The sequence below is a fragment of the Mandrillus leucophaeus genome, unplaced genomic scaffold, assembly GCF_000951045.1.
Source record: "Mandrillus leucophaeus isolate KB7577 unplaced genomic scaffold, Mleu.le_1.0 Scaffold267, whole genome shotgun sequence".
Classification (NCBI taxonomy): Eukaryota; Metazoa; Chordata; class Mammalia; order Primates; family Cercopithecidae; genus Mandrillus; species Mandrillus leucophaeus.
The window spans coordinates 62,545-89,622 of NW_012102776.1; the positions used below are offsets into that span (position 1 = coordinate 62,545).

General features: G+C 38.4%; 1 protein-coding gene across 1 annotated transcript in view; it reads left to right on the top strand.

The window, feature by feature from the left end:
• The window catches only part of ARHGAP42 (Rho GTPase activating protein 42), a 137,626-nt gene that overhangs the window by 37,341 nt on the left and 73,207 nt on the right, over positions 1-27,078 (top strand). Inside the window, exons 2-3 of the mRNA XM_011984375.1 lie at positions 14,425-14,526; positions 24,066-24,176. The gene's annotated coding sequence lies outside the window, so the exon portion shown is untranslated. The remainder of the gene's footprint in view (positions 1-14,424; positions 14,527-24,065; positions 24,177-27,078) is intronic.

The window sequence follows — 27,078 nt, forward strand, 5'->3', positions numbered from 1 at the left end:
GTGTCCCAGAGATTCTGGTACATTGTGTCTTTGTTCTCATTGGTTTCAAAGAACATCTTTATTTCTGCCTTCATTTCGTTATTTACCCAGTAGTCATTAAGGAGCAGGTTGTCCAGTTTCCATGTTGTTTTGAGTGAGCTTCTTAATCCAGAGTTCTAATTTGATTGCACTGTGGTCTGAGAGACAGTTTGTTATAATTTCTGTTCTTGTACATTTGCTGAAGTGTGCTTTACTTCCAATTTTGTGGTCAATTTTAGAATAAGTGCAATCTGGTGCTGAGAAGATTATATATTCTGTTGATTTGGGGTGGAGAGTTCTGTAGATGTCTATTAGCTCTGCTTGGTGAAGAGCTGAGTTCAAGTCCTGGATATCCTTTTTACCTTTCTGTCTCCTTCATCTGTCTAATATTGACAGTGGGGTGTTAAACTCTCCTATTATTATTGTGTGAGAGTCTAAGTCTCTTTGTAGGTCTCTAAGGACTTGCTTTATGAATCTGGGTGCTCCTGTATTGGGTACATATATACTTAGGATAGTTAGCTCTTCTTGTTGAATTGATCCGTTTACCATTATGTAATGGCCTTCTTTGTCTGTTTTGATCTTTGGTGGTTTAAAGTCTGTTTTATCAGAGACTAGAATTGCAGCCCCTGCTTTTTTTTTTTTTTTTTTTTGCTTCTATTTGCTTGATAGATCTTCCTCCATCCCTTTATTTTGAGCCTATGTATGTCTTTACACGTGAGATGGAGCTCCTGAATACAGCACACTGATAGGTCTTGACTCTGTATCCAATTTTCCAGTCTGTGTATTTTAATTGGGGCATTTAGCCCATTTACATTTAAGGTTAATATTGTTATGTGTTAATTTGATCCTGTCATTATGATGTTAGCTGGTTATTTTGCCCATTAATTGACACAGTTTCTCCATAGCATCGATGGTCTTTACAATTTGGCATGTTTTTAGAGTGACTGGTACCAGTTGTTTCTTTCCATGTTTAGTGCATCCTTCAGGAGCTCTTTTAAGGCAGGCCTGGTGGTGACAAAATCTCTCAGCATTTGCTTGTCTGTAAAGGATTTTTATTTCTCCTCCACTTATGAAGCTTAGTTTGGCTGGATATGAAATACTGGGTTGAAAATTATTTTCTTTAAGAATGTTAAGTATTGGCCCCCACTCTCTTCTGGCTTGTAGAGTTTCTGCCGAGAAATCCACTGTTAGTCTGATGGGCTTTCCTTTGCTGGTAACCCGACCTTTCTCTCTGGCTGCCCTTAACATTTTTTCCTTCATTTCAATCTTGTTGAATCTGACAATTATATGTCTTGGGGTTGCTCTTCTTGAGGAGTATCTTTGTGGTATTCTCTGTATTTCCTGAATTTGAATGTTGGCCTGCCTCTCTAGGTTGGGGAAATTTTGCTGGATAATATCCTGAAGAGTGTTTTCCAACTTGGTTCCTTTCTCCCCATCACTTTAAGTATGCCAATCAAATGTAGGTTTGGTCTTTTCACATAGTACCATATTTCTTGGAGACTTTGTTCGTTTCTTTTTACTCTTTTTTCCCTAAACTTGTCTTCTCTCTTTGTTTCATTAATTTGATCTTCAGTCACTGATACGCTTTCTTCCACTTGATGGAATTGGCTATTGAAGCTTGTGTATGCATCACGAAGTTCTTGTGCCATGGTTTTCAGCTCCATCAGGTCATTTAAGGTCTTCTCTACACTGTTTATTCTAGTTAGCCATTTGTCTAACCCTTTTTCAAAGTTTTTAGCTTCCTTGTGATGGGTTAGAACATGCTCCTTTAGCTCGGAGAAGTTTGTTATTACCGATCTTCTGAAGTCTACTTCTGTCTACTCGTCAAAGTCATTCTCCGTCCAGCTGTGTTCCATTACTGGTGAGGAACTACGATCCTTTGGAGGAGAAGAGGCAGTCTGGTGTTTAGAATTTTCAGCTTTTCCGCTCTGGTTTTTCCCATCTTTGTGGTTTTATCTACCTTTGGTCTTTGATGTTGGTGACCTACACATGGAGTTTTGGTGTAGATGTACTTTTTGTTGATGTTGATGCTATTCCTTTCCGTTCATTAGTTTTCCTTCTAACAGCCAGGTCCCTCAGCTGCAGGTCTGTTGGAGTTTGCTGGAGGTCCACTCCAGATGCTGTTTGTCTGGGTATCACCAGCGGAGGCAGCAGAATAGCAAATATTCCAGAACAGTAAATATTGCTGCCTGATCCTTCCTCTGGAAGCTTTGTACCAGAGGGGCACCTGCCTATATGAGGTGTCTGTCGGCCCCTACTGGGAGTTGTCTCCCAATTAGGCTACACGGGAGTCAGAAACCCACTTGAGGGAAGCAGCCTGTCTGTTCTCAGAGCTCAAACGCCACGCTGAGAGAACCACGGCTTTCTTCACCATTGTCAGACAGGGACATTGAAGTCTGCAGAAGTTGTCTCCTGCCTTTTGTTCAGCTATGCCCTGCCCACAGATGTGGACTCTATAGAGGCAGTAGGTCTTGCTGATCTGCGGTTTGAGCTTCGTGGCCACTTTGTTTACCTACACAAGTCTCAGCAATGGTGGATGCCCCTTCCCCAACCAGGCTGCCGCTCCACAGTTTGATCTCAGAGGGCTGTGCTAGCAGTGCGCAAGGCTCCACGGGCGTGGGACCTGCCGAGCCAGGCACGGTAGAGAATCTCTTTTTCTGCTGGTTGCTAAAACCTTGGGAAAAGCACAGTATTCGGGCGGAAGTGTCCCATTTTTCCAGATACAGTCTGTCATGACTTCCCTTGGCTAGGAAAGGGAAATCCCCCGACCCCTTGCACTTCCCGGGTGAGGCGATGCCCCACCCTGCTTTGGCTCACTCTCCGTGGGCTGCACCCACTGTCCGACCAGTCCCAATGAGATGAACCAGGTACCTCTGTTGGAAATGCAGAAATCACCTGTCTTCTGCATCGATCCCTCTGGGAGCTGCAGACCAGAGCTCTTCCTATTTGGCCATCTTGGAACAGACCCTCTTTTTTCTTTTTTAATAAAACTAGCAGAAAAGGGGATTCCATAAGCAGATATTCAGTCAAAGGCAGTTCCTGGAATTGGCTCATGTGGCTAATTCTGTAACGTTGACCAAAACGCTTTAACCCTTTGAAGAATGGGGCAGTCATTTTTCCTTTAAATGTTAAAACTAAGCAGTTGTGCTGTTTAATGCTGATTTTGAGAAAGGTGTTGTGTTTTAGTCTAGATTCCATCCTCTTGCTGACTGAGTGGCCTATAATTAATTTCCATGAACCTCGTTTTTCCACTCTTTAAGATGGGAGTCAGTTTAAGCATAATCTTCCAGAAATCCTTATTGATAGGAAAATATATAAAATTGGATCAAGAGAATAAGATTGTGAATGAGCCTGCAAAGCTCTTGAAAATGTTTTGTTTTTCTTATCATAAAATCATAGAGATAACACACTCAATAAAGATGTTAACTTTCATATACATCTTAGGACTATTTATATTGGTATTGAGCCCAGTTTATGTCTTTCAAGGCTCTTTGGTCTTGCTCAGTAGAACACCCTGAACTAGGAGTATCACATCTTATCCCTTTCACATGCTCAAGGCCTGGCTCCAGTGCAGACTCCTGCTGCAGTGGGAACCGCAGCATGTATGTTGCAGAGGCTTCAGGGCACATTGGCTCCTCCCATCACGTCTAGACCGCGGATGGAGTACTGTACTGTCACCTCTGGGCTCTGGCGTCTCCCATGACGGCTAGTGGGGCCAGGTGACACTGAAAGGCAGGAGAGTTCTTGTTCCATGCGGTAAATTTTGATCAGTTATGAGAAGGAACTGGCAGATAAACTTGCTTCTTGCTTGCTTGCCCAGTGAACAGCCCCAAGGTGTGTTGGTCTTGGACAGCATGAATGGAGATGTGCCACAGAGGTAGAGTAGCTGGCTGGCTCCTCATGCTGCTGTGGCCAGCTCAGCTGAGACCACTTGTATTTACCTTCCTTCCTTGTCTCACATCTCTATTCCTCAGTCTTGCTGTCCAAGATGCGTGCGTGCACGCACGCACACACACACACACACACCCCAAGCTTTAGCAGGCAAGCTTTGCCTCAAGCAATGTTTTCTTGGAAATTTGAACTAAAGCAGTATTATATGTAATATAATATAAAAGTTTAATTTCTACTGCTATTGTTTTCACCTTAGGAATAAGAAAAAAAATACATCTGTTAGTTTTAGTCAGATCCAGTACTTGTTATAAGTGGTCTAAGTAGTCTTTGTTTTGCCTAGTAATTTATCAGTTCATATTTGTTCATCCAAGTTCTTTGTCATCCTAGAAGAGCAGAGAAATCCAAATACTTGGCATGGAAAAAAGCTTCAGTAACTTTAATTAGGAAATCTTCAAATTCACCCAGGGTGATTTTCCACATATCTTGTCTGGTATGCAGAGTTATGTAACCCTAGTTTTATTCCTAACTTGATGTCAGAGCCGTCAGCTTGTAGCCACTCCACACACTGTCTGCCTACTAATTCCAGTCTTCCTTGTCTTCCCATAGCTACAAGAGGAGATTGACAATTGGATGCTGTATTAGTCAGCGTTCTCTTAGAGGGGCAGAATATATGTATATGTAAAGGGAAGTTTATTAAGTATTAACTTACATGATCACAAAGTCCCACAATAGGCTCTCTGCAATCTAAGGAGCAAGGATAGTCAGCCTGAGTCTCAAAACTGAAGAACTTGGAGTCCGATGTTTGAGGGCAGGAGGCATCCAGCATGGGAGAAAGATGTAGGCTGAGAAAGATGTTGTCTCTCCTTTTCACATTTTTTCTGCCTGCTTTATATTCACTGGAAGCTGATTAGACTGTGCCCACCAGTTTAAGGGTGGATCTGCCTTCCCCAGCCCACTGACTCAAATGTTCATCTCTTTTGGCAACACTTACACAGACAGACGCAGGATTAATACTTTGTATCCTTCAATCTAATCAAGTTGACACTCAGTATTAATCATCGCAGATGCTATCATATGCTCTTAACATCATTCTCTTTCTCTCACAAGGTTTAAAGCAGCATTACAAATACCCAACACCCCTTCTACTTCCTACTTTTCCTCTCTCATTTTTTTTTTTTTTTTTTTCTTAGTCTCGCTCTTGTTGCCCAGGATGGAGTGCAGTGGCCGGATCTCAGCTCACTGCAAGCTCCGCCTCCTGGGTTCATGGTTTTTTTTTTTTTTTTTGAAATGGAGTCTTGCTTTCTCACCCAGGCTGAAGTACGGTGATGTGATCTCTGCTCACTGCAATCTCTGCCTCCCAGATTCAAGCGATTCTCCTGTCTCAGCCTCCCAAGTAGCTGGAATTACAGGTGCCTGCCACCACACCCAGCTAATTTTTGTATTTTTAGTAGAGATGGGGTTTCGCCATGTTGACCAGGCTGGTCTCAAACTCCTGACTCAGATGATCCACTCGCCTCAGCCTCCCAAAATGCTGGGGTTATAGGCATGAGCCACCGTGCCCGGCCTCTCATCCCCTCTTTCCTTAATCTCTTTCTTTGTTCACTTTTCTTTCTTTCTTCCCTCTCTTCTTTCCTTTGTCCTTTTTCTCCTTCATCTCCCACCTCACCTCTCCACCTTTTTTTTTTTTTTTGGAGGAAATGAAGTGCTGTAGTTTTAATCTGTTGCTTCCTTAGATTGCATTTTAATTTGCAAGGAACATGGAACTGGGAACCAGACAGATTTAATTTGATTATCTGCCGTGCCTGTCATAAGCTCTATGACCTTGGTCAGATTACTTCTCTCTTCTTTGATAATGTTTTCATGCTCATAAAATGAGGATTTATTATTCTTACCTTGTAGAATTTGTATGTGGAGTTCTGGTATGCAAACTACTTTACAACCACTGTTAATTGTTCTCCTGGTCTTGGTCAGCACTGAGCATCAGTACCAGTCACAAAATGGGTATTTACTAAAAGCTCAAGTTAATGAATGAATTAATAAAAATCTACTTGTGAGCCAGGTGTCAGCATACCCTTAGGAAACTTTCTCTTCTCTCCATTCTAATTTTTGTTCATTCTTACCAATTTTTCAACTTTCGTGTTTCTCCTCCTCTCTTGCTATCCCATCTCCATTTTTTATCCTTTTCTTCTCATTTTTAAAACAGAATTCAATTATTGAAGAATTGAACAATGCCTAAAATTGAGAAAGGAAAATGAATATATTATTTAGAAAAGTGAAGATAAATGTGAATCAGTAGCTTAAAAATTCACAAGTATTTGCCTTCAGGTATCAGAACTTTGGAATAGAGATAGAGCAGAGAGCTGGCTTAATTTATAATTTATATGCCTTCACATATGATTAGGTTGTTGAAAACTGTGTATATCTTTAATAATTAACTTCCACCTATGGAAGATGAATATTTAGCATCCTTACAGTACCACAACCACTACTACTTCAAACATATTTCCCTTCCTGCTACCTTCCAAATATATATCATTTGATTACATTTTTAAAAAGATCAATGCTCATTGTTCACATAACGATAAATTATGGTTCATAGGTGAACCGTATCAGATTCTATGATTACTTTTTTTGCATAAGTTTTTTTTTCTTGGTGTCAATAATTGCCTTACTTTCAAATTTTGCTTAATTTTCTGTTTCCAAGTACAAGGATGTACTTACACAACAAACCTTGGGCCGGATGCAGTGGCTCACACCTGTAATCCTACCACTTAGGGAGTTCGAGGCAGGTGGTTCACTTGAGGCCACGAATTTGAGACCAGCCTGGCCAATGTAGCAAAACCCTGTCTCTACTAAAGATACCAAAATTAGCTGGGCATGGTGGTGCATGCCTGTGGTCCCAGCTACTCAGGAGGCTGAGGCGCAGGAATTGTTTGACTTCCGAAGCGGAAGCTGCAGTTAGCCAAGATATTGCCACTGCACTCTGACCAGGGCGATAGTCTTAATATGTTTAGACATACCACATAATACCTTCTCCATTCCATTTGTTTAGAGACATCTCTCCTGTAACTCTCATCTTAGCTGGTTGCTTTAAAGTTCAAAGCCTTACTTGTCCATCTAATTTTCTGGAAGATCATATTACCATTATTTTGGGAGTTTCCTGTGACTCTAAGCTGAAAAAACTCTTGTTTTTTCAGATCTTGTGCCTAACTTCCTTAATTTATTCCCTCCTGTGAGCAAAGCACACCCCTCAGTATTCTCCTGAGAAATGGTACAGAAGCAGTAGAATTTTTGAGGCCTTACACATTTGTAAATATTTTTATTCTACCCTCAACCTGGAATGATAATTTAACTAGAAATAGAAAGCTAGGTTTGAATGAATTAGTTCTCAGAAATTTGAAGGCTATGGATTTTGATTTAATGCTTCTTTTATGCTGTTGAAGTTCCATTATTGTTCTGATTTCAGATGATTTTTCTGTAAGCTCCATTTTCATATGGGTTGCTTTTAGGTTTTCATTTTATCGATGTTTTTTAAACCTTTTATGATGATATGCCTTTTGTTTATTTTCTCATTCATTGCACAGTGTACATATTGGGCCATTTTAGTACGGAAACTTTAAAACAAATTCATTCTGGAAATTTTCCTGAAATTTTTTTTTTGGCAATTCTCATCTCTCATTCAGCAGTTCTATTAGTCAGATGGGTTTCTGATATTCTTCATGTTTTAAAACTATATTTTCTGATTTTAATAGCCCTCTTCCTTATTTACATTTAACTTCTAGAAATTATGTTGTTTGATGTATCTATTTGTTTGAAATTTTTCTACCCAGAACTGGGTTTTGAGATCCATCAACATTTAATATTTCTCTCTAACTTCCATGTAGCACTCCATGGCACACATCTAAAACATTTTATGTACCCTCTAACAAATACCCCAGCTCCTTTTCTGTTCCCACAGATAACACCTTAATGAATATCCTCATTTGTGTTTGCTATGCACATTTCTGTTAGCATCTCATTGAGAGTTACACCCAGAAGTTGGTTCTTAGGACACACATACATGTCCCTTAGTAGTGCAATGTTTCCGTGTAAAAGGGCTTCACCCCTCTACAATACCATTAGTAGTACATAAGGGTTCCTGTGTCTCCACATGCTCTCAGCACATGGCATCATTCAACTTTCTAACTCATATAGCATCCAATTGATAAAATGTAATATCTCATGGATTTAATTTGCTTGTCTCCAATAATGAATGAGTTTGAACAACTCTTCATATGTGTGTTACACTTTGGGTTTCCTCTTTTGTGTATTATCCCTTCATATCCTTGACATGCATTATCTGCTTGCTTCTTTCTGTCCAGTTTGTAGGAGTTCCTTGTAAATGCAAATGTGAATCCTTTGGTTCCTAAGAGTTTGATCACCTGGTGGTGGTGGCAATGATGTAACTGGGAAAGCAAGAGATATGGTGAATTATAATGGTACAACCCTCTGGAAAGAAGCCATATTGGGATGTCTGGATTTCAGCAGATTGTGGATGGGGGAGTTGGTGGAGAATGAGTTGGAGAGATTAAGAGTTGTTGGGTAGAATCACCCAGAGGAGAGACATTGCTGTGCAAGCCACACCAATATTCTCGCCAAATTGAGCTTCTGGATGCCAAGATCCCTTGGGCCCCAGGTAATGCCTAGATAACATGGGGTGGACTGCGCTAGCAACTGGCCCTTTTGGGAGTCAGAGGTGGTGATGCTGCTGTGGGCTGCCACTCTAGGCAAGGAGTACATCCCACTATCAGAGGAAGAAGAAGTCTAATTAGGGGTGGTAGTTGGAGCTACCTCTAATCCTTTTATGTATTTTCAGAGCCTAACACTATTATAATTTATAAGAATTCCTCATGTTTTTGGAATACAAACAGCTATTGGTTTTTATTATTACTTAAGTTGAAGGATTTCTCAAAATAGTGCTTATTTATTTAATGGTCATACTAACATGATAACATAAATAGTTGCTTGGGAAATTTCACAATATCCTATGTGGCAATTAATAATATTGAGACTTGAAAATGTCATGAATCAATATTAATGATGTTTTCTTTTACTACAAAGAAATGTAGAAATATTCACTTATTTTTTAAAACTTATAGTAACATTAAAATGAAGGTTGCTAATTAAAGTATTTAAACAAAGCTTTCTAGTAGTCTTTTATAGAAAAATGTGGTTAGATAACATTTTCATAATTTATTTCTACTTATGATTAAGTATGGTAAAGTTTGTTCTTCATCTTTGGTACTTGCTTATGGTCAGTGGAAGACATTGGATTGGCATCTTTAAAACAATAGTGTGTATTCTGGGCTTTTAGTGTACCCATCACCTGAATAGTGTTCACTGTACCCAACAGGTAATATTTAATCCTTCACCCGCCTCCCACTGTTTGGAGTCTCCAGTGTCTATTATCCCACTCTGTATATTCATGTGTACCCATTTTTTAAATTTCACTTATAAATTAGAACATACAGTTTTTGGCTATTGCTGAGTCATTTTTCTTAGGATAATGGACCCCCGTTCCATCCATGTTGCTGCAAGAGACATGTTTCATTCTTCTTTATGTCTGAGTAGTTTAAGTATTCCATGGTGTATATATATCACATTTTAAAAATCCAGTTATCCATCGATGGGCATTTAGGTTGATTCCATGAGTTTGCTATTGTGATTGCTGCTGTAATATGAGTGTAGGTAACTGTTTGATCTAATGATTTCTTTCCCTTTGGGTAACCCCACCCAATACTGAGATTGCCAAGTAAAATGGTAGCTCTATTCTTAGTTCTTTGCAAAACCTCCATACTGTTTTCCATAGAAATAATTTATATTTCCACCAGCAGTGTATAATCATTCCCTTTTCTCTGCAGCCTCGCCAGCATCTGTGGTTTTCTGACCAACCATTCTGACTGATGTGAGATGGTATCTCACTGTGGTTTTAATTTGCATTTCTCTGATGATTAGTGACATTGAGCATTTTTTCATATGTTAGCTGCTTGTGTGTCTTCTTTTGAGAAATGTCTATTCATGTCCTCTGCCTAGTTTTTAATAGGGTTATTTGTCTTTTTCTTGTGGGGTTGATTGAATTTCTTGTAGGTTATGGATATTAGCCCTTTGTTGGGTGGATTGTTTGCAAATTCTTTCTCCCATTCTGTAGGTAGTCTCTTTACTTGTTGATTATTTCTTTTGCTGTTCAGAACTTTTTAGTTTGATTAAGTTCTATTTGTCTTGTTTTGTTTTTGTTGAATTTGCTTTTGAGGTTTTAGTCATAAATTCTTTCCATAAGCTAGAGTTTTTCCTAGTTTTTTTTCTAAGATTTTTTTTTTTTTTTTAACGGAATTTCAGAGCTTCACTTTTATTGCCCAGGCTGGAGTGCAGTGGTGTGATCTTGGCTCACTGCAACTTCCCCCTCCAGGGTTCAAGCCATTCTCCTGCCTCAGCCTCCCAAATAGGTGGGATTACAAGTGCCCATCACCATGCCCAGCTAATTTTTGTATTTTTAGTAGAGACGGGGTTTCGCCATGTCAGCCAGGCTGGTCTCGAAGTCCTGACCTCAGGTAATCCACCAGCCTTGGCCTCCCAAAGTGCTGGGATTACAGACGTAAGCCACAGGCACCCGGCCTTCTAGGATTTTTATGGTTTCAGATCTTACCATGAAGTCTTTAACCCATCTTGAGTTAATTTTTGTATATGGTGAGAGAAGAGATTGGGGTCCAGTTTCACCCTTCTGCATACGGCTGTCCAATTTTCCAGCATCATTTATTGAATAGGATGTCCTTTCCCCATTATGTATTTTTGTCAGCTTTTTCAAAGGTCAGTTGGTTTTAAGAGGGTGTATTAATATATTTTTATCTCTGTGATATGCCTAAAGTCTTATAAATATTTGACATTTTTAAAATTAATACAAACCACAATTTTAAGAGTAAAGTTGACACTTGGAGTTTGTGCTACAGTAGTTTCCTTCCATTCCTCATTTGAGTGTATAAAATGGACATGTGGCCTGACCATGTAGTAAGTAATAATGTGAGCACTATGCCCAAAATAAATGCAATGTAGATTAGAAAGCCAGCTGATTGCAGCCCCAAATGTAGCTTACTTTTCACCAGCTAGAATTGGGTCTGAGAATTAATTCACCATTTTTGAGGATATATTTTATTTAGTCAGTAGTTGCCTTCTGTCTCTGTGTCTCCTTTCTCTGTCTCTCCATCTTAATCTGCATAGACATATAGTAAGTAATGGCAGCAACCATGATACTAAAAACAGTACTACACTTCATCTTTTATCTTTTTTCTTTTATCTTTTATCGCTTATCATTTATCTTCTAGAACACCCCCTTCTACCTCACTCTTCATCTTTTTTTCCATCAAGATTGTTATTTTATTGTGGCTTTATTTTAAATGATTACTTAATTTAAATGCACTTACTGTGGATTGACAGAAAACGTCCCATTACAGTATGAAGTCTCTCTTTTTTTTTAAATAATACCATATCAATAAGTAAACAGTGATCATGAACAGCATTTAGGAACAATTCATGAGTTTTTTTCCCCTTCCTTTAGCAGCACTGATCTCAGAGAAAATTCTTAGTTTGATGTCCACAACAAGTAACACAAGAGACAAGAGGTAGCTATATGGGGTGACGATACTAAGTCCAAATAAGACTTGGCTTACATGAGCAGTAAATCATGGCTTTTGGAGGAGATGTGAGTTGCAGGGTAAAGTGCTTTTTGTTTTCTAGAGGATGCTTCCCTAGATTACAGCTGTCCTTCATGTGGCCTAGTCTTTTATTTCAGCTCTTTAATTTTATGCTTAAACTGAATGTGCTTTTGTTATCTACATCATTGGAACCTTAGAGATCTTTTTTTCTGGCCTGGTGGTGTGAAGGGGCAGGGTTTGAATAAGAGTCTAGGAAGTGGTTCTCAGAATGATTTTTGTATTGCCAGAAATGCTGATGTATTGGCCCCAAATTAACATTTCCAAAAATGTCACCCTACACAAACTGAAAACAAAGATACAAGTGTCGTCACCACAGCTGTGCACTCTCCTCCTGAAACCAGTTTCCTCCTCTTCTGTGAAAAGTGAGAAATTTTAAGCATCTATTTTAAGATGAAAGGGAGTCAGTTTTCTGTACTATACTGTAACCCAGCTGGTTGCTCACTTAGTGGATTTGAGTTAGGACTGTTTGTACAGATATGTCCCTTGTACCATGGATAACAGTTTGTTGAACAAATAGAATGTCTGTGAGGGTCTGTGGTGGCCACTATTATAAGAAGAAGAATTTAACTTATTAAATATTTATCGAATATTCATGAGGTATTCCTTTTAAGGTAGATGGGGGTGTATACATAAAATCTCTGCTGTAAGTAGAACATGAACCCTATTATAGACCCATATATATATAACTACATGAACATTCAAAAGAGACAGAGTTGAAAGAAGGGAATTATGAATGGCATTTATTTGAGCTGAATGCTAAAAGTAGATATAATTTGAATGTGTGGAAATTGGAAGAAATGAGCATTTATGTCGGAGGGAATGACCTAGAGAGAGAAAAGAAAAAAGGATCATGGATAGGGAGCTGAAAAAGAGCTAGTGAGAGAGAACTTTAGAAAGGTATGTTGCAGGGTAGTTGTGGGCATGAAGTGCCAGATTAAAAAGTAACATCCACCAAGCACAAGATGGGAAATTCACTGGGGTATCTGCTCCAACAGTGAGTGGAGAGGACTAGCCTCTCTATCCTGAACCTTGGGCCTCTCGTTTCCTTTGGTTCAGCTATTTCATGTTTTGTAATGTGAGTTTCTTAACACACCTTTTGTGGTGGAATCCTACTCATTGTCCAGTTGTGTTTATCTTAGTAGGACCACATTTTCTCCTTAGGTCATAAGAATTATTTGAATAGTTTGATTTATTCCCTTCCCTCATTTATAGGTGGTAATACTTTAATGTACAAACATCTCAGTACTTCTTACATGGTCTAAAAGTGATGTGAACTCTTAAAGCAGAACCTTACTTACTCTTCCTTTTCAGCTCAATTTTACCAGCTCACTTTCTAAAATTCCACACATGGAAAAAGATTATGATGGGTGCTTGGAAGTGTAACCGAGAAGAAAGTTAAGAGTGCCAATGGATCAAAATAGCGTTTTCTAGATAGATAAACCTGAATCTGACAACCTCAGAATAGCAGAAAAATCCCTTAAGCTGGAAGATTTTCCTTCTCTTTAATTAGGTTCAGTTAGGTTCAAAAACCATAATTACTTCTACACTTGACAAAAACTGCAATTACTTCTGCACCAATCTAATACTTCCCTCTCTCCTTTTTTCCCTTCCTCCATCCACCCATCTGTGCATCTATTCATTGATTATTTTTAAATAATCTCTTCTAGGTATTTATGCAAGTAACGAAGCAAAGCATTATGTGTTACAAACACATAATGAACTTGTTTAAAAAAAAAAATCAGTTCCAGAATCTCTGGAAGGAGAAAAATCTGCATTCTGAACATGCTTATAAACACCAATTTAGGTGATCCAGAGGTCGCAGTTTCAGAGACACTGAAATAAAAGGAAAGAATAGTACTTCTTTGGCCAGTGAAATTTATGATTGTAGTTACTTAGTATTTGTTTTATATGGACTTATACATGGAAAAGACATATCTGGTGGATACAATATTTATAGTTGTAGAAGATTATATGCCCAGGTATGTCCTCTTCCCTTCAATGTTTCATTCAATTTGCATTTCTATGGAAGCATGCCATGGGATAAAGGGTAAAGTTACTCCCTTCTCGCTATTCTCCCTCCCAGTTCCTCCCCAAAACTCCAACATATCAGGAACAAAGGTCAGCTATTAGAGTTATATTCAGAGTTTATGGTACAGAGGTTGTTAATCCTTTCGATTTATTTGACTTCGAATTTTCTTATTTAATTATTTGAAACTACCAACATTTAAAAATCTTTTCCTCCATGTCAAGAATTAGTCATTTGATATTTCAGGTGTCTTCTGTGGCTGAGAAATAGTATGATTCTGTGAAAAGATTCCATGTGAGTGGTTCTCCAGACATTATATATTGACTCATCTGAATCAAAAAAAGCCTAAGAAAGATATTTTTCTCTTGGTCACATCTCAGACCTACTGGATCAGAATATATTGTTAAGAGTCAATTATAGTGCTCTTGGTGGGACTCGCTGTAGCCAGCCTGGCCCCTACCCATACTACAGTTCCATTTGCTCCAAAGGAGATGTGACTTGCCTTGTTTGTTTATACATGTATTTCTCACTACAAGATGGAAAGCGTTTTTGAGAGCAGAGTACATACTGAAATGGCTTGTTTCACTTCCATCTTCCTATTTTTACTAAATTAAGGTTTTACACATAGTTGGGACTGACTATCTTTATTAAATAATTACATGGCACTTTGATGGGAATGGTGAAAATCAGTGTTTTCTGGATGCTCTGAATTAAATATTTTTTGTTGTTATTGCTCTCTTTTAGGATGGAAAGAAGAAGTTTGACAAAGAAAGTGAAAAATATTATTCTATCCTTGAAAAGCATTTAAATTTGTCTGCAAAGAAAAAGGAGTCTCATTTACAAGAGGTAAGCTTTTCCAACTGAAATAATGAAAAAGGCATTAAGTCATATAAAGTCAAAATTTCCGAAGGTAAAACTATCTCAAAATCTGCTACTATTTAATAAAATAATTATGATAGCAATAGCTAAATTAATTGAGAACTTACTATGGACAATACTTTAAACACATTATAACTGTTCCAAGTGAAGGATTAATATTTCTTTCAACAATGAGAAAGGTTGAAACAAGATCTTTTCCTTTTCTTCTTTTGGAGCATTTTTAAAGGGACAGGACCTATTAAATTCATATTATGGCCTTCATATTAAATTTAAAATATCTGTGACATTGATTTTAAAGCTTTGCTTCAGCATAGGGAGAAAGATAGATACAAAGCTACATGTTTTGTTTTATTTTATTTTATTTTATTTTATTTTATTTTATTTTATTTTAGAGATGGAGTTTGGCTGTGTCGCCCAGGCTGGAGTGCAGTGGTGCGCTGTCAGCTCACTGCAACCTCTGCTGCCCGGGTTCAAGCAGTTGTTGTGCTGCAGCCTCCTGAGTAACTGATATTACAGGCATGTGCCACAATGCCCAGCTAATTTTTGTATTTTTAATAGAGACAGGGTTTCACCATGTTGGTCAGGCTGGTCTTGAACTCCTGACCTCAAGTGATCTGCCTGCCTCGGCCTTCCAAAGTGCTGGGATCACAGGCATGAACCACCATGCCCAGCTGCTACATGTTTTTAAATCTCAATTATTTTATATCAATTTTCCTTAAGAACAAATGAATAAATATTTTGCTCACATCTACACATCTAAGCAGTTTGTTTCTTCCCTCTGTCCGAAATATATTTTATTCTTCCCATTGGTAGTATTTTAACTGTAATTCATGAAATCAAGGCTAGTTCTTTTACTAAGGAATAATGTAGTTCCAATTTCAGTGTCAAAGTATGTCCAATAAATAAATAACCAGACTCCCTTGCCATTGTCACCTTGAGAACAAAAGCAAAAAAACGTGAAGCAGCCCTATCTCTCCTCCATCTCCAGGTGTACACTGAAGTGAACACCATTAGTAGGGCGTTGCTGGGTAGCTGACCCGCAGCTCACCACTGTTGTCTAAAAAGTGATCAGGAACCATGTGCATTGTTCTTTAGTCTCTTCCTCCTCTCTCTTCACTTATAGACATTGTAGTCCAGAGCCTCTTTCTTGATCCTTCTGCTAGGAAAACGTCCTCCCTTCCTGAACTGCTTTTCAAGATCAACCTGGTCTTCAGCTCTCTTTATTCCTTTTCTTATTTCTCCTACCTCTGAGTTCGACCAGAAGGCATGCTTGACAACTCAAGAGTATTACAAAGTTCCTACAGCCTCAAAAAGAAATAGGAGTGTGATGTTGGCATCTGATTCCCTTTTTTTCCAACAGGCATATGTTCTCATCGACAGTATCAAATTTATTTATTTAAAGATGTTCAACATTGGGAAGTTTTGTTTTGCTTAATATTAATATATGACTTCATCAGTATGCTTTCTGTTATTAACACATACTATTAAAAATAATATAATTTAATATATAATTGTGTGCTTGTGGAAAGATTTTGATACTAAACTAATGGAAGACAATCTGCCATTAAGAAAAACTAGATTTCTATTTTAAATTTCTTGGACATATTTAACCTTACTGTATTTGGTACTGCTTGTTGTAATTTAATACTGTGTTTACATGTACCAAATGTCTTAAATGATCATGTTAAGACCAAATGTCTTAATACCTTGCACTAGAATAAACCTAAGAGAGAAGGGGGTTATGGTATGAATGTGGATGTAGTCATGTAGAGAGACACTCATCTAATTATCACCAGTACATCATCATCTACCATGCCCAGGGCTATGGCCAGGCACCTGTTCACAAATTGACTAAGGGAAAATTAAGCATGGTCTTTAGAGACTCTAAAGAACTTTAGGTTCCTGATAAATATGAGAAATCGTTCTTTGAAGATACTGCTTAAACCATCTTAAGGAAATGATAACATTATCCTGATTTTAAAGTGCTCTAGAGAATACATCCCAATTTTTCCTGACAACTTAGCTCAATATTTATTACTTGCCTTGCTTTAACAACTTGGGCTATGCTAAAACAGAAAATACATTCTGGTTTCATATTTAAGTGGAGGCTGAAAAATGTAATAGCATAGTAACATCCTCCTCCCCACCTCGCTCCACAAGTTCACAGACACTTCTTTTCCAGGAGATACATCCTAGAACACAACACAACTAACACATTGTGTTAAGGTAGCTTCTCAGGGGTATATAATGTAGACAAGGCAAAATGTAGCTTGGGTCCCCCCCGCCCCCACCCCTGCCCCTCTAGGAATCAAACCTGTTGGAGGGGGATGCTGCCATAAACATATTTAATTCTGTGACATGGTATTAAAAGTCATCTGCTCCTTTCTAGAACAGCTCTGGTCCTTCTGTCAGCCCCAAGCTTATTAACTCGTTCTCATAAAGGCCCTCTGTGCCTTCCTACCTGCACAGCTGACTCCTTAATCATTTTGTTGATGAAAAATAAGTGGCTGCCCATTTCCAGGACTGAATTGAAGGGTCATCTTTTATTAACAAAATCCCAAGACTATCAATTAGGCCATTGGAGTAAACAATTGGAGAATCAGAAGCAAGCTTTTCAAGATTATAGGCTTTATAGTGGATGAAAAGAAGTAATATTTGTTATGTAAATAAATAATTCTTTTCTAAGCATAAAAGGAAGGTATCATAAAGGAAATGTAGAAAGACCTGAATGCATAAAAATAAGTAATCTGTTTCAAAAGACATTAAACCGAATTAAATGTCAAACCATTAGGGAATGTAAACAACATATGATATGGGGTTATCATCTTTTATATACAAGAAGAGTTTGCCAATCAGTGTCAGAAAGGTAAACACTTCAATGGAAGAAATGGGCTAAGGACGCAAACAGGCATTGACTAAGGAGGAAATATGAGTTATAATAAATATGGTTAGAATGCCACATGTATTTGAAAATGCAAATAACAACATGTCATTTTCAACTTGATAAAGATAATATCTATTGTTAGTGAAGGTATAGGAAACTAGGCACACTTTTGTTCTCCCAGTGCAAGCATAAAAAGATTTAATCATTCTTAAGGTAAATTTGACAGTGTATTTCAACAAACCTGAAACATGCTAGGTAGTTGAGACGATTTCTCTTGGTAAGAATCTACCCCAAAGAAATTATCAGAGATAAGCATAAAAATTGTGTAGATATTGTTTAAATATTGATACAAGAATTATTCATAAGTTCAGAAATTTAGAAATATCTGAAATGGCACAAAGAATGATTGGGGTAAATATACAAATGTAGTTTGACCAAAAATGGAGTGTGATATGTTAAAAGTTTTATTTGGAGAATCATTTAAAGACATTGAGAAATAATCATGCAAATAGGAAAAAAGCAGATTGTAAACCAGAATATACAGTATTATACCAGGCTTGTTTTAAAGAAAGTTTGTGTGTGTGTGTGTGTGTGTGTGTGTGTGTGTGTGTCACATCAAAATATTAACAGTGGAATTGCAATTCTTACTATCTTCATATTTCTCTGTCATAGTAACAAATAATGAATCCGCTTACAATAACAAATATTTTTATATTTATAATTAGGAAAAAAGTAAAGAGGAAATAGATTCCCTTTAGACATCCAGATTTTGGTTTTTCCACCTATCACTAACTACTCTTTCAGTAGGTTCCTCTTGAGGCACCTCCTAAATGAAGCGAAGTCCTTAGGCATAGTTCTTATATCTCTATTCTTATCCTTCAATTTCTGCCCCTGAAACCTCTTCTACTTTCACATTGTTTATAACATCTAGATGAACATCTCTCGTGGTATGATTTTGTCATGCCTGACTGTCTTTGCACTGTCTTCTGGCTGGTTACCAATACTTTAGATTGACCAATTCCTAGTGAAGTGCGAAATCTTGCACCTCACCATCTTTTACCAAATTTGCTCCCACCTGTCATTTTCTCAATTATCTGTTAATGCTAGCATTATTTATTTATTTATTTATTTATTTATTTATTTATTTTTGAGAACAAGTTTCACTCTGTTGCCCAGGCTGGAGTGCAGAGGCGTGATCTTGCCTCATTGCAACCTCTACCTTTTGGGTCCAAGCAATTCTCATGCCTCAGCCTCTCGAGTAGCTGGGACTACAGGTGTGTACCACCATGCCCAGCTAAGTTTTATAGTTTTAGTGGAGACAGGGTTTCACTCTGTTGGCCAGGCTGGTCTCAAACTGCTGACCTCAAGTGATCCTCCTGCCTCAGCCTGCCAAATTGCTGGGATTATAGGCATGAACTACCATGCCCAGCCTAGTAGTAGTAGTTTTTTGTATCAAATTTATCTGTGGCTTTTTCCTTGCTTCTCATGTTATGCCCAGACCGTTTATTCCCCGAAGAAGACCACCAGAGTCCAGAGTCAAAGCTAAGCAGCAAGGATCTTTATTACAGGTTCGAACCTGGAACTCTCCCTCGCTCGAGAAACGAGACGGGCAGGAGAGCTCCCCCACTGAGCTCCGAACAATGTTATATAGTCTAAGAAAAGTGGGCATAGAGTTATTATACAAATCAGATATATGATTGGCTAGTGTTTGAACAAGGCGATTTGGCTAACTATGATTGGTTCCCGCCATTTCTGATATTTTGGTTCAAGCTTTGAGGCGGGAGAGCAGGTTTATGGCAGCAAGAGTTTATCTTACTTAAACACGTCTTGTGACCTTGCCTCAGAACTTACAAAATCTCTGGTATGTGCAAAACAAAATCTCTGGTACGTGCAGAAAACCAGGTACTCACAGAACTTACGAAATCTCTGGTATGTGCAAAGATTAGAGAGTAGAACAAGGGTGTAGCAGGTGGGGGGCAGGTACACATCTATCTTTGTGTCCTTTCACTCACACTCACATCATTCAGCTTCTCTTTCTTGCTGGGGTGCACCAGACTCCTTCACCATTATCAGATAAGAGATCTTTTTATATTCACATGTACCCAGGCCACCACTTAATGTATTCTGCACTGTCCTCATGTTAATCTTGAATGTTGCTTGTTTCTTGTCAGCCTCCATCTCAAGTTTTTGTATTGCCTATACGATGAAAGCTACACTCATTCTATATTTCTCTGCCTTAACTCTCATTTCTGTCTCCTCCAAACAAAACCTTTAGTCACAAACCTTTTGTCCTACCTAAGCATAACGTCTCTTTTCCTGACTGTATCACGTCACTCAAACTCTTCTCGTTTTATCTCTTCCTCATTCTTCAAAGTCAAACTTAAATCTTTTCTCCTTGAGCAATTGCCGAGACCAACTCTGCTGGGGAGACCCTAACACAACGGCGCTAGAGGAATTATAGACACACACACAGAAATATAGAGGTGTGAAGTGGGAAATCAGGGGTCTCACAGCCTTCAGAGCGGAGAACCCCAAACGGAGATTTACCCACATATTTATTAACAGCAAGCCAGTCATTAGCATTGTTTCTGTAGATATTAGATTAACTAAAAGTATCCCTTATGGGAAACGAAGGGATGGGCCGAATTAAAGGAATAGGTTGGGCTAGTTAACTGTAGCGGGAACATTTATGCCCTTAAGGCGTAAGTCGCTCATGCTGTAGTTTGTGACTTAAGAATGCCTTTAAGCGATTTTCTGCCCTGGGCGGGCCAGGTGTTCCTTGCCCTCATTCCCGTAAACTCACAACCTTTCAGCTTGGGCGTTAGGGCCGTTATGGACATGTCACAGTGCTGCTGAGATTTTGTGTATGGCCAGTTTTGGGGCCAGTTTATGGCCAGATTTTGGGGGGCTTGCTCCCATCAAGAAATGATTCAACAAATATCACCTGACGCCTTTCCCTCTCTTTTGAATTGAGATAGCTTCACAATAAGCTATCTGCAGAGCCATATGGTTTTCTTATGCAATTAATCTGGTTTCTTTAGGTCCCTTTTTTTTGCCAGATAAACAACAGTTTACACCTGTTGTTCTGGCCTAATTATTACTAGTGCTCCCTTTCAGTTTTAAAATTATCTCAGTTCAATTGATGAATCCTAGGCTTACTCTACTTATCCAGTACAAAATATATAGCAGCAGTTGCTAGTGGATTTATAAGCAAGTGTTTGCTAGTGAACCATATGATGAGCTTACATACTAAAGAGATCTAAGTAAAAGAATGTCTTTCTGTATCTTATACTGTAAAGAAATTGAACTGTCATATTCCTTAAGTACTGTATGCTCTGGATGACGTTTCTTAGCAGCTTTGGTCTATCAAATTTCAGTAGTCCACATTGGAGGCTATGAAAACACCCTATAAGTAGCAAACAACAAGAGTCATTTCTCTTTTAACCTTTCTTTGCTTCCCATTCCCCTTTTTGGAGGGGAGTGAGTGGGATGAGACTGTGCATGGCAAATAAGTTTCTGAAGAAATGACTTAATACTTTTGTGTTGAGGTCCCCAAGACCACCCCCAGCTTTGGTCATTTGCTTGGAGAACTCACAGGACTCACATATAGTCATACTCATGGCTGAGATCTATTACAGTGAAAGGAAATAAAGAAAGGGTACAGGGGACAAATTCTGGGGGAAACCAGGTGCAACCTTCTAAGAGTACTCTCCCAATGGAGACACACAGAGCATGCTCGATTCCCCCTGCAAGGAGCTGTGGCCTGTGAAATGTTGTCCACCGAGGAAGTTCATTTAGAGACCTGTTGCCTAGAGGTTTATTGGAGGCTGGTCACATAGCACCCGCTCCCGGGCATGTACCCAAATTCCAAACTCTCAGAGGGAAAGGAGGTGTTTGCATAAACCATATTGTTTGTACAAACAGTTTAGGTGCAGTAAGCCATCTCTTAGCTGTTAGAGTGATGTGAACCCTCCCTAAACTAACATTCCCCGACACCAGCCGGGGGCCAGCTTTGTAAGCAAACCTTTCAAGAAACAGCAGTTAGACCTGCTGTGCTAAATCTCTTCTGCATAGTTCTGTTGACTAGAAAAAAAAAAAAAACATTTTAGACTCTGAAGGTCTTCACATTCTAGTTTGTTCCCATGTGCTCACAACACAATCAATGATGTTACATATATATATGTGTATATATATTTTTTTAGATTTTTTTTTATTTTTTATTTTTTATTATATTTTAAGTTCTAGGGTACATGTGCACAACGTGCAGGTTTGTTACATATATATACTTGTGCCATGTCGGTGTGCTGCACCCATCGACTCGTGAGCACCCATCAACTCATCATTTACATCAGGTATAATTCCCAATGCCTTCCCTCCTCCCTCCCCGCTCCCCATAATAGGCCCCGGTGTGTGATGTTCCCCTTCCAGAGTCCAAGTGATCTCATTGTCCAATTCCCACCAATGAGTGAGAACATGCAGTGTTTGGTTTTCCATTTTTGCGATAGTTTGCTGAGAATGATGGTTTCCAGCTGCATCCATGTCCCTACAAAGGACACGAACTCATCCTTTTTTATGGCTGCATAGTATTTCATTGTGTGTATGTGCCACATTTTCTTAATCCAGTCTGTCACTGATGGACATTTGGGTTGATTCCAAGTCTTTGCTATTGTGAATAGTGCCGCAATAAACATACGTGTGCATGTGTCTTTCTAGCAGCATGATTTATAATCCTTTGGGTATTTTTTCTTTAAAAAAAAAAAAAAAAATAGAGACAGCATCTTACAATATTGCCCAGGCTGGTCTTGAACTCCTGGGCTCGAACAGTCCTCCCACCTTGGCCTCTCAAAGTTTTGGGACTACAGATGTGAGCCACCATATCCAGCCTGACATTATCTTTTAAAGTAAATAAAATTTCCAAAATAACTTGTGGAATAGAATAGTGCCCCATTCTTGCATCCCTGTCACCCAGTAGTGTGCTAAGACACGCTCCAGAGAGTCCTTTTCCTGCATCTCTTTCCAGCTCCCACATTCTGTAATGTTGAGTTTGTGTTTTGAAACTGGCCATTTTGGCGTTATTTGTACCACAGAAACCACAAATATTGCAAATCAGGCTTTTCTCCCCAGAGAGCCAGTTGTTAAACATTTATTGACACCTATCCCTCATTACTAAATTAATTAATTCTTATGTATATAGTGTGTTCCAATAAGCGAAGGTAAGAAGAAGAGAAATATAATTTGTGTGGTATGCTGATGTTCTTTTTGTTTGCACCTCTATCTTTCATAAATGATGTGTGGGAGCTGAAAAGTTTTGGGTTCAAATCTCCTACCTGATTTATACATTATTCACATTTATTAGCTTAAAAATTTAGAATACTCAACTTTAAACGTCTCTAGTGAGTTGCTGGTAATATTGGATTCTTTGTAATCACCTAATTAAGTGCATAATAAGTATATATAATTACAGCTGATTCTTGAACAACATGGTGGTTAGGGGCATCTACTCCCTGCACAGTTAAAAGTACATGTATAATTTTTTACTCCTCCAAATCTTAATTACTAATAGGTTCTGTTAACTGGAAGTCTTACCAATAAAATCTTTTTTTTTTTTTAATTTTGTTTGTCAAACTACCATTATAAATGGCTTCAAGTTTTCTATCCCCAAATTGGTGTCAATGGATACTTAGTACTCCAGAGAGCCCCTTCTTTCCATCGGCTTTTGTAACATCCAGCTGGCAACAAGGAAGGTAGAGGTGGGCAAGAAAAGTAAGTCATGTCTCTCTGCTAAGCCAAAGTCACTTTTAAAGAGTGCATCTGAGGGTGATCGTAGGCAGAGAAGAGGGAAGAGAGAGGCATTGTCTAAAAGAAAATGAAATCACCTCAGTAATACTATCTTATATGTTGTCAATAGAACCTTATTGCAATCAGATATAATGAATGTGCATGGCATTGACATAGCATGATTCATCAGGTTAGAGCCATTGAATTTTTATTTGTCTGTTTATTTGTTTGACTCTGCTACCGGCATTATCTAAGATCTTACCTAATGAAGTGGCTCTCCTGCTTAATATACTTAGATGCTTCTCCCTCCATTAAAATCCTAATTTGTTATGCAGCATCCAAGATATTTTACAGTATGATGCTATCCTCACTTCTCCCTCTTCTTCTCCATGTGTTCACACTGCAGTCAAATCCATCTCTTCATGCCTCTTTACTTTTTCAGGAAAATGGCCCCTGCTTTTTTTTATATTGTTGACAATTCAGTCAATTGTTCATCTTAAGATTCAACTCCAAATACCACCATTTTGTCCCATAATTTTGAATTTTATCCGTCCTTCTATGATCCCATAATTTTTCATTTACATTTCTTGTATTTTTTTTTTTTAACTGCAATGGGTATTGTGTACTTATTCTGTGTGTGTATTGTGTACTTATTCTGTGTGTGTTATGTGTCTGTGTGTGTATCTCCTGCCCCATACACTCTATACTCTTGTAGGCAAAGACTATAATAAGTGCTGTGTTAAACTTTTTGTTGGAGTTACTTTGTAATAAAGATAGCAGAGCAGGAATTGAGTCTCTCTCTATGTAGAACCATCAGTAATCACCCTCTGATTTTTCTCTTTAGGCAGATACACAAATTGACCGAGAACATCAGAACTTCTATGAAGCGTCATTAGAATATGTCTTTAAAATTCAAGAGGTCCAAGAAAAAAAGAAGTTTGAATTTGTTGAACCGGTAAGTTTCAGATTTTTTGTAAAAATGGTAGGCTGAAAACAATCTATGGAAAAAAAGTACACTTTTTTTTTATAATATATATTTTTTCTTGAAAATTATGATTGATAAAAATAAAAGGGGAGTAGGGAAGGGATGAACAGGTGGAGTACAGGCGACTTTTAGGACAGTGAAACTCTTCTGTACAATAGTGTAGTGATGGATGAGAATACCGTTGTACATTTGTCAAAACCCATAGAATGGGTAGCACAAAAACTGAGCTCTAATGTGTACTATGGATTCAGTTAATATTAATGTATTAGCATTGCCGCATCGGCTATAACAAAAGTACCACAGAAATGCAAGATGCTAATAAGAGAGGAAGCTGTTAGCGGGAGAGAAGTACAGAGGTGGTGGGGGACAGGTGAGCTGAGGGGGCATAAGGGAACTTCATTCTTTCCACTCATTTTTTGGCAAACCTAAAACTGCTCTAAAAATGAAATGTATTAATTAAATAAATTAAAAAAAAAAAGGGGCTGTACATTATCTATACATGAATGAGTACACTTCACCAGTAAAATGACCCATTTAGCAAAACTTTAGACAGAGAGGGAAAACTGAAGGCTCTGTTTTCCCCTTTGTTCTGTGCTCCCCTTCCTCACAGGGCTCGGATCTGCTGGACTTTCCTATGAAGTCATTTATTTTCCTAAGTCAGTGTAAAATGTAATGGATTTCCTAATGTAAACTGCATTACAGAAAAGAACAGGTGGCTGGTCTTTATAAGCTTATTTCATTTTTTAGCATTTTTTTCAAGTGATACCCTAATGTGTTCCAATATTGCCTAAAAAGGCATCTTGACAAAGTGGCATGTATGATGAATAAAGGTTTGCTCTAGAGTCAGGTGGTCTGTTGTCTGCATTCTTCAATTCCCATGAGATCAGAGGATAGGGTTAATAAATGTATAAGTAATCAGATATCTAATTTAAGCCATTCTTTTCTTCCTATGTCAGTCCTTTAAAAAATCCATTCATAATAAAAATAAAATACTCTATTTCTATGTTAGTGGATATGATAAGGAGAAGGCAAAGGAAGACAACATTGTAAAATGTATTTCACATGAATCTTTTTCTAATGGAAATCCACCAGCTGTCCCCTAAAGATAATGGAAAACTGAGATAGAGCAGAGGTTGGGGACAGTTATCAGGCCCAGCCTGGCTTCCAGGACCTCTTCCTTTAGTTGGAACCTATTGACTCTCTCCTGTAAACTAGGCAGTAGGCACATTTGCAAGACCAGCTTTCAGCTAGAGAGATGAGGGAACTGAAGACCACCACTCAGGCTCAGGGATTTAACTTTTACCTTTTATTTAGAATAACAAACTGAAGTTCAAGTTCTGTTTACCAAACACTTAATCCTTAAATCCCCTAGGATTATCCTCTTATATAGCAGACACTTTAAGATCTGATTAAACTTTCTATGACCTAGAGAATGTTCTGAAGCTCATCTGGGGCTCATGGACAACTAGCCAGCCTAACGTTTCCTGTTCTAGGAAGATGACCACTACTTATAGATCCTGTTCCCCTTCCCATTGACTAAGTCCCACCCCAGAATCCCACCATGGTTTCTGAAGCTTCGCTTCTTGCTAGCAAACTACTTCCCTAGAGCCTGCCCCTTGGGATTTTTGAATTGCAGCTCTTCTTGACACCAAACCATCAGAGACCCTATTAATTCTGACAGTTTTTCTGTATATTCCTTCCTTGTGTCTTCCCATTTCCTTCAGACACTATGCTGATCTGCTGTGCTGTTGTTTCTTCTCATACCTGGAATAATCCTTCCACATCTGTATGCCTTTATTCCTCTTGGAAGATGATATGGGGGTCGCTTGTTTCCCTAGCCCTCTTTTATAGCCCATCCTGTCTGGGAACAGTGAACTAGAACATTCTGTAAGATGACATCAGATGTATAAAGAGGAGATTGTAAAAGAAATATTTGCTCACAGGTGGCAGAAGGAATGACAAGAATTTATGAATTCCTGTAAAAATACGGTAGAGAAGTAGAAGCCATCTTTCAACTGAAATGTGTTTTCTTCCCTCTACCTTATCCGAAGCTATGATGTCCTGATAAGTCTTCTGTCATGCATACCTTTCTTATGACACCACAGTCAAAATTGATGTTAAAATTGTCCTTCTTCCAAAATATTTTCCTGGCTGCTCTGTTTTTCCTATTAGAGCGTCTGGCCAAACCAAATAGTACTGTCAGTTTGGTCTCGTCCTCGTTTCTAGCCTCAGAGTCTCATCCATGGAGTTGTACTTAATATCCATTTGAACAATGAGAATAGAAATGGGATCCATGAAGTATGAGTGTGTATGTCAATCTTTAGGTTTATGCATTGACAAATTAATTTGGAGGAGAAAAGTTGTAAACCAAAGTTCCCGGGAACTATAAACATAAAAAGACATGAAAACACTTTAATGTCTTTGCTGTTTTTGTTCTTTAAAAATCCAATTCTTGTTTGTATTGCTATTGCATGTTGCAGAAATCTAGTAGTCTATTCTAGCTTTAGCCCAGATTAGTTTAACAAATAAGCATTAGAGTAAAGCAAATGCCCTGGGGATGGGTCTATCTCCTATAGATTGTAAGAAATCCAATAGAAAATATGAACAGAGGATAGTGATTCACGAAATAATATTCTTACCTTATGATGATATATTTGAGATTAGTTTACATTGTTTTAATTAATATCAAGATCATACTGCTTGTCATAAAACTTCTATGCAATATTCATGTGCTATTGAGAATAAAGATTCTGGCTGGCGTGGTGGCTCATGCCTGTAATCTCAGCATTTTGGGAGGCCAAGGCGGGTGGATTGCTTGAGGTCAGGAGTTCGAGACCAGCCTGACCAATATGGTGAAACCTTGTCTCTACTA